At 52.5% G+C, this 6,317-nt stretch overlaps 1 protein-coding gene across 1 annotated transcript in view; it reads left to right on the top strand.

Annotated features, from left to right (window-relative positions):
* CYSTM1 (cysteine rich transmembrane module containing 1) overlaps positions 1-6,317 on the top strand; it is a 67,621-nt gene that overhangs the window by 19,767 nt on the left and 41,537 nt on the right. The gene's annotated exons all lie outside the window — the stretch shown is intronic.

Raw genomic sequence — 6,317 nt, 5'->3', positions numbered from 1 at the left:
ATTCAGGAGCTCTCACCCCTTCCAAGCCCCGAGGGCTGCTCTCTGCCGGCTGTGCAGCCCCCAAAGCTCCCGGAGCGCCGGGGACGGAGGATGGGGCCGGTGCTGCTCTGCCTTGGGGCTCCCTCCTGCAGGTGGAGAGGCTGGATGCAGAAATCCCTGTACCAGGAGCAGCACTAGAGCAGGCAGGCATTGCAAATGCCGAGTGTGGCCACACCGTGTCCCCCTCCAAGCGCTGCAGCCGCTGCTTTTCTGCCTGGTGCTCAAACCTGGGGAAAATGAAACCATCAATAATGCACCTGTCCCCGCAGTGCCTCTCCCAGCCTGGCGCGGACCAGCGCTGAGTCACCCCATGTTTAATTCAACGCTCTCAGCGCCAGAGCCCTGGCTCCAAACCCATCCAGTGCTCACATTATGCACCAGCTGAAATTCTTGTTGGACATGGATTTCACGCTTCATGTTCAGGGCAGGATTCCCGGCCCACCCCACACTCGCTCTGCTGGCTGGGGAGGGGTGGGCCCAGACCCTGCTCTGTGTACATGGACAGTGCCTCCCCCAGCCTTCCCCTGCCCCTTCCCTCTCCTCTTTCCCTCAGTGGTTTGAGATATCCATCCCTGGGCCCTGCAGCACCCTCCCAGCTCTCCCTGGGCTTCTCACTGCAGCACCTCACCCATCAGACCACACTGTTTCCACCAGAAATTATTCTTCTCTCTCTTACTCCTCTGAAGAGCATATTTACACACATCTCTATCTCCTTTGTGAGCTAGCCCATGGTTATGAACAGTATATTCCTAGAAATTTGCTTTCTGCTTTGGGGGAATAGAGAACACTGATGAAATGGCTCCATTTACCTGAGTAACATCAGGAAACTTACCTGGGCCAGAGCTTCTCCAAGCTGATACCCACTGCCCAATGGTGGGTGCTTGAGAAGAAGCAGGAAACAGCTGCTCTAAACTTTGCCAGGCCATGAAAGGCCCCTATTTTGGAAGAAAATGCTTCCTCTTTAGCCTAATTTCCCACTCCAAACCCAACACTCTATAGCACACAGGAACGACTCTCAGCACTGATCCCACTCCCTCTCATGTCTCCACTGCTCATTTTAATGCTTAAAGCAAAAACCAAACTGAAACATCCGACAGAAATTCTGGTCACAAAGTTTTGGGGTTAGTAATTGCTCAAATTTGTTTTCAATGGATGGGACAATGCTCCAGTGATTCAGATATGGAGCATCCTGAGCTGGCCTTGCCTTGGGATGGCTCCCAACCAAAGCAATTCCTTCCATGCTGGTTTGGTTGGCATTGCAGAGAAGCTGTGATTTTTCTGGGAATTGGCTGAAGTAGGTTATTCAAGATAAAAAGAAATGCCCCAGGGTGGCATTCCTGACCTAGGGAAACAGAGAAGGTATTTTTGCTGCTTCCACCACTGCTGCTCACATGGAGAAGTGACTCAAAAGCCAACTGGTAGCTGCCCAATCCTTCCCAGTCCTGCCATGAAGGTGTTGGGAAGAGAGACTGCTCTGGATTTCCAAGAATGCATATTTGCAATCAAGAGGCTTAGACATGAGCATGATCCATCTCCTATGAGCTTCCCTTTGAACCCAGCAGAGCATGGGAACTCTGAAAGGAATACTTGAATTATTTTGTCCTGGATTTGTTTCTCCAAGTCTAAAATACAGAGATGCTGAAATGGGGAACTTTATAATATAGCAAATATTCCAGCTGGCCTGGGAATCAAAAGCTGAGGCAAGGACAGAGGGTGATTTCTGCTGCCAGGCAAGGAGGAAGGCAGTTTGACCCTTGGGGAGCCATTGCTCTGCACTCCTGGGCAAGCTGGGACACAGATCCAGGGGCCAGCTGCTCCAGAGCCTTTGGGGGCAGCTGCTGTCCCCAGGGACTGCTGGGGAAACTGTCCCCATGAGGCAGCCAAAGCTGGGTGCCAAGGGATGCCTGGAAGAGCTTGACTTGCCAGTGATGCCCTGGGAGAGCCACAAACACACTGGGAAAGAGGAGGGGACTGGTTTGGAGCAGCAGAACCCAGCTCAGCCCTGCTGACCCTACAACAGACATTGCCTCCCTGTGCCTCCCTTTGCTCTTCATCCCAGAAGTGCCTCCCTGAGCCAGCCTGCATCCATCACAGCCACAGCAAACACTGCCAGGACTGACCAGAAGGACTGAACCCTACCAAAACTGGAAGCAGGAGATGCCAAAGTGCCTCTCCCTGTGTGAGACAGACAGTAACAATGCCTGTAACACCCAGCACAGCTCACAGCCCTCAAGGATCCCCAGCTGAGGCTGTTCATCTTGGTCATGGATTGAACCTGCAGTGCATCTCCCAGGAATTGTCATGGAAAAGCACCTTGCCACGCTCTGCCTGCTGCACTGGCTGAGGGCTGGAATGACATCCTGGCCATCACAAGGGCAGTCCATGGCCCAGTGTAGTGCTGGAGGAGCTGCTCCACCCAGAGTGAGCAATTCCTGCTGCTAGAGGGTCCCTGAGGGAAGTCAGCTTTGCCCCCACCGGCTGGTGATGCTCCCCCTCACTTTGCCAATCAGGGAATCCATCCCAGGATAATCCAATGCAGCTGAAAGATGCTGTTGCTCCCCAAAAAAATAACCTCTAGCAGCAATAGAGCAGCTGTGGCTGCCCCATACCTGGGAGTGTTCCAGACCAGGCCTGGAGCAGCCTGAGATACAGGAAGATGTCCTTGCCCATGGCAGGGAGGAGGAGCAAGATGAGTTTAAGGTCCCTTCCAAACCCAAACCATTCCAAGACTCCATGAACAGCAGCAGCTTTCCCTCCAGCTGGTGGTTCCCCTGACTTGTGAGGGTTTGCCCTGGCTCACAGCAGACACTGAGGTCCCCACAGGCTTTGTGCCCACACAGTGCCTTGCCCAGGGGCACAAGAAAGGAGAGTGCCCCCAAAACCCCCCAGCCCAGACCTGTGCTGGAGGCACAGCACAAGGGGGCTGCAGGCACCTCCTCACTGTGCTGAGCACTCTGAGAGTGGCATCGTGTGCAGGGGGAGCTCAGTCCACGTGGGGAGCAGCAGGGATGAAGGGAATCCCTGTGCCAGCTTTGATGTCCCCTGGCTCTGCTTCTCCTTCCAATATCCCATGGCACTAAGTGCTCCTAATCTTGCATTTTCTGTGGTGAATTGCCCTTCATTTTCAGCCTGCAGCTTGAGGATTTCTCAGCAAGCTGCTGCTGCTTCTCTGTGATAGAATTAGTGACAGTGGGGACAGCAATAGTAATTATTCAGTGACCTAGAAATGACCTTTTGATTTTAAAAATCCATGGCTCTGCTAAGGGCTAAACATTCACAAACCTAAAGAAGCTCCTGAAGCAGCAACATTTGGGCAACAGCAAAACACCTGGGAAAGGTGCTCAAGGAGGGAGAAGCCCCAGGAAGTGTCTCAGAGAGTGAAGGATCCTGTTTGGAAGCAGGCCATGTACCCTTGAGCCCTGCTGCTGTCACAGCCTGTGGGGACCCTGTCCCAGTGCTGGGACACAAGGATCCCTGGCTGCAGGAGCAACCCTTCAAGGCTTTTTGGGAAGCAGGAGGGATGATTACACATTCCATCCCCCAGAACAGCTGTGGGCACAAGTCCACTCGATGTGGAACTGCTGCTGGCACCACCTCTGCCCCGTTTGTCAGTCTTACACCCCCAGACCTTTCTGCCCATGTGCTGGCCCAGCCTTGACCCTGGGAGGAGAAGCCACGAGGAACAGGCAGAAAAGAGAATTTCCCACCTCCCCATGGCCTCCTGGTCTGCTTCCAGACCTCCAGCTCCCAGTGCCACCGAGCTGGGCACGCACTGGGCAGGGTGTCCCGAGCTCTGCTGGCCTCACACAGACCCACTCCCTGCAATGTGGTTTTCTGCCCTGGTTTGGGCCATGATGGGCAGTGGGATGCCTGAAGAGCTTCTTAGGAGGCCTCCTAAGATCTCCTAACACCTTAAACTGCCACCTGCTACCCAAGCCCCTCTGGGCAGGAGGAGATGACCCCAGGATTAGGGAACTGGTGACCTGGGTGTCTCCCAGTTGTTCAGCCCCTGCTGAAAGGGAAATCTCAGTCTCCCAGGGATGAGTCAGGCAGCCAGATAAAGGATAAATTTCTAGCACTCTTTTTCACTTCATACCACAAATGTGCCCAGTGAGGCTTCTCATGGCTCCTGGGCCAGCACCACAGCTCACCCTAAGGCTCAGCCCAGTCCTGCCAGGAACATGTGCAGGTCAGGTCCTGCCAGGTGAGCAGAGCTCCCAAACCCCCTTGCAGGTGGTAGGAAAGGTGCAGCCTGAGCCCTGCAATGGGCAGACAGACACACAGACCCTGCTGGGAACTGGGACTGCTGGAGCTGAGTGAGGCACCCAGCCCAGCACTGCTGGTGAAGCTGATGCTCCTCTCAGCCTCTCCAGAGAGCTGTGCCTGAGGAAGAGGAGCATGAGGAAGGCACTGCAGTGCTGGGCCCCTCTGGTGTAGAGCTGGGTTGGGCCCCCCCTTCAGTCAGAACAGAAGTGCCTTTTTGGCTTTTTCACCTTCCAGTTGTGCCCCCTGAGGTCTTTGTGCCCAAACAGATCCTTGACACAAAATGGGAATCAGTGATTCAGAAAAATACAAACCATCTGTGGAGCAACGTCACAGCAGAGGCCACTTCACACGTGTGAGCCCTCCACAGACCTGCTCCCTGGGGAAAAGAGGAGTTAGCTGCAATTTTTTTTTAATGACACTGCTATTTTGAAAGGAATCACTCATATAATAATAACAATAATTGCTTCCTGTGCATGCCCAGCACGTGTGCTTTGAGCTCAAGTAGAATATTAATAGTAATTAATTACAGCCCCTCTGACAGCAGCCAGTGTCAGCAGGGGACACCCACTGGTGTCAGCTCAGGCTCTGCCTCTGCCCTGTCTCTCCACCCCTAAATTTCATATTTCACCAGCCAAGGCTTTGCTCAGCACCTTTCCTTCACCTCAGAGGTCTCCAGGGTGATCCTGGGGCTCAGGGACAATCCCTCCATGAGGTTGCAGGAAGCAGCCCAGGGTGGAGCCAAATCCCAATATCTGACAAAGAAGCTTGGCTGCAAAATGCTTCTCTGTCTATTCTAGAAAAGCTGATTTTCCTGCTCAAAACAATGTGGTGATTCTCACCTAATGTCCCCACAGGAACCTTTGCCTTAAACAGCTTTGAAATTCGTTTAAAAACTGGTTTTCCACTCACTTTAGCAGGCAATCCTGAGCAAGCCATGTGCAAACTCAGCACTCCTAAGCTCACTCAGGGTGTCCCTGGAAGATGTGGAGAGGAAAGGAAAGGTTTGGGCTGGGGGGTAAGAGTAGATAGAGGGATTTTGGCTCTCCCAAACATCAGAGACCAGCAGGTCTCACCCTCCAACCCCTGACAACCTGCAGGGCTCCCTGCCCTCACCTCCTGACCTTTGGCAGCTGGATCTGGCTCTCCTAAGGTGCCTGTGTCTTTTCTGACTCTGCCTCCTTTCAGCTTTTTTTTAATCCTTTTCCTTTTTCTGCCTTTTAAATCTTTTTCTCCAATTCCAGCATCTCTAAAGGATGAGTGAAGCCAACTGCTGTGAGTTCTGCTGTCAAACAGCTATTTACTAAGCACCAAACCACAGTGTTGTGAGTATTGAAAAAATACATATCAGAGCTTTTCAGGTCTCTAATCCAGCCAAGCACAAAGGATTTGGGGATTTCAGCAGTTCCTGGGCAGTCCTGAGCTCTTCTTCCAACCAGACATACAAACCCACGAGCACAAAGATCCACCAAAGTTGTGTCCAAACCCAACAACCCCCAAATAAAACCATCACCTGTGCCTGGACAGAAACAGAGCCTTCCTTTTGTTTCCCAACTGATTTTGGCTGGCCCAGAGGTTTCTCATCAGTGCATGCAGACCACACTTGCTGCCAAGGCTGCAGCCCATCAAAATGACCCCAGCCCAAATGCAATGCACTTCAATTCTGCCCAGAGCTTCCACCTCTCCCTGACACATTGAATGGCTGTGAGATTAAATAAAATGCTAATTTTTTAAAATAAATCCCAGAGAAAAGTACAAATCCATTTACAAGATTTATGTTTGATGCAATCAGGCTCCAAGCCTGGGGAGGTGGAGGTGATAACACTTTCCTGTGCAGCCTATTAGATTAATCAGCTCTAAAATATTGTGGGGTGAGTGGACAATTCTCTCTGGCATTCACAAGACCCAGGTTGTTCTCCCAGAGGGTGGTGGCACTGACCAGGCTCCCCAGGGCAGTGGTCACAACCCCAAGCCTGACAGAGCTCCAGGAGCTCTGGGACAATGCCCTGAGGCAC

Source organism: Agelaius tricolor, unplaced genomic scaffold, assembly GCF_023055355.1.
Source record: "Agelaius tricolor isolate 1412-34295 unplaced genomic scaffold, bAgeTri1.0.p SCAF_18, whole genome shotgun sequence".
Taxonomy (NCBI): Eukaryota; Metazoa; Chordata; class Aves; order Passeriformes; family Icteridae; genus Agelaius; species Agelaius tricolor.
This window is presented reverse-complemented; position numbering and strand designations above follow the sequence as displayed.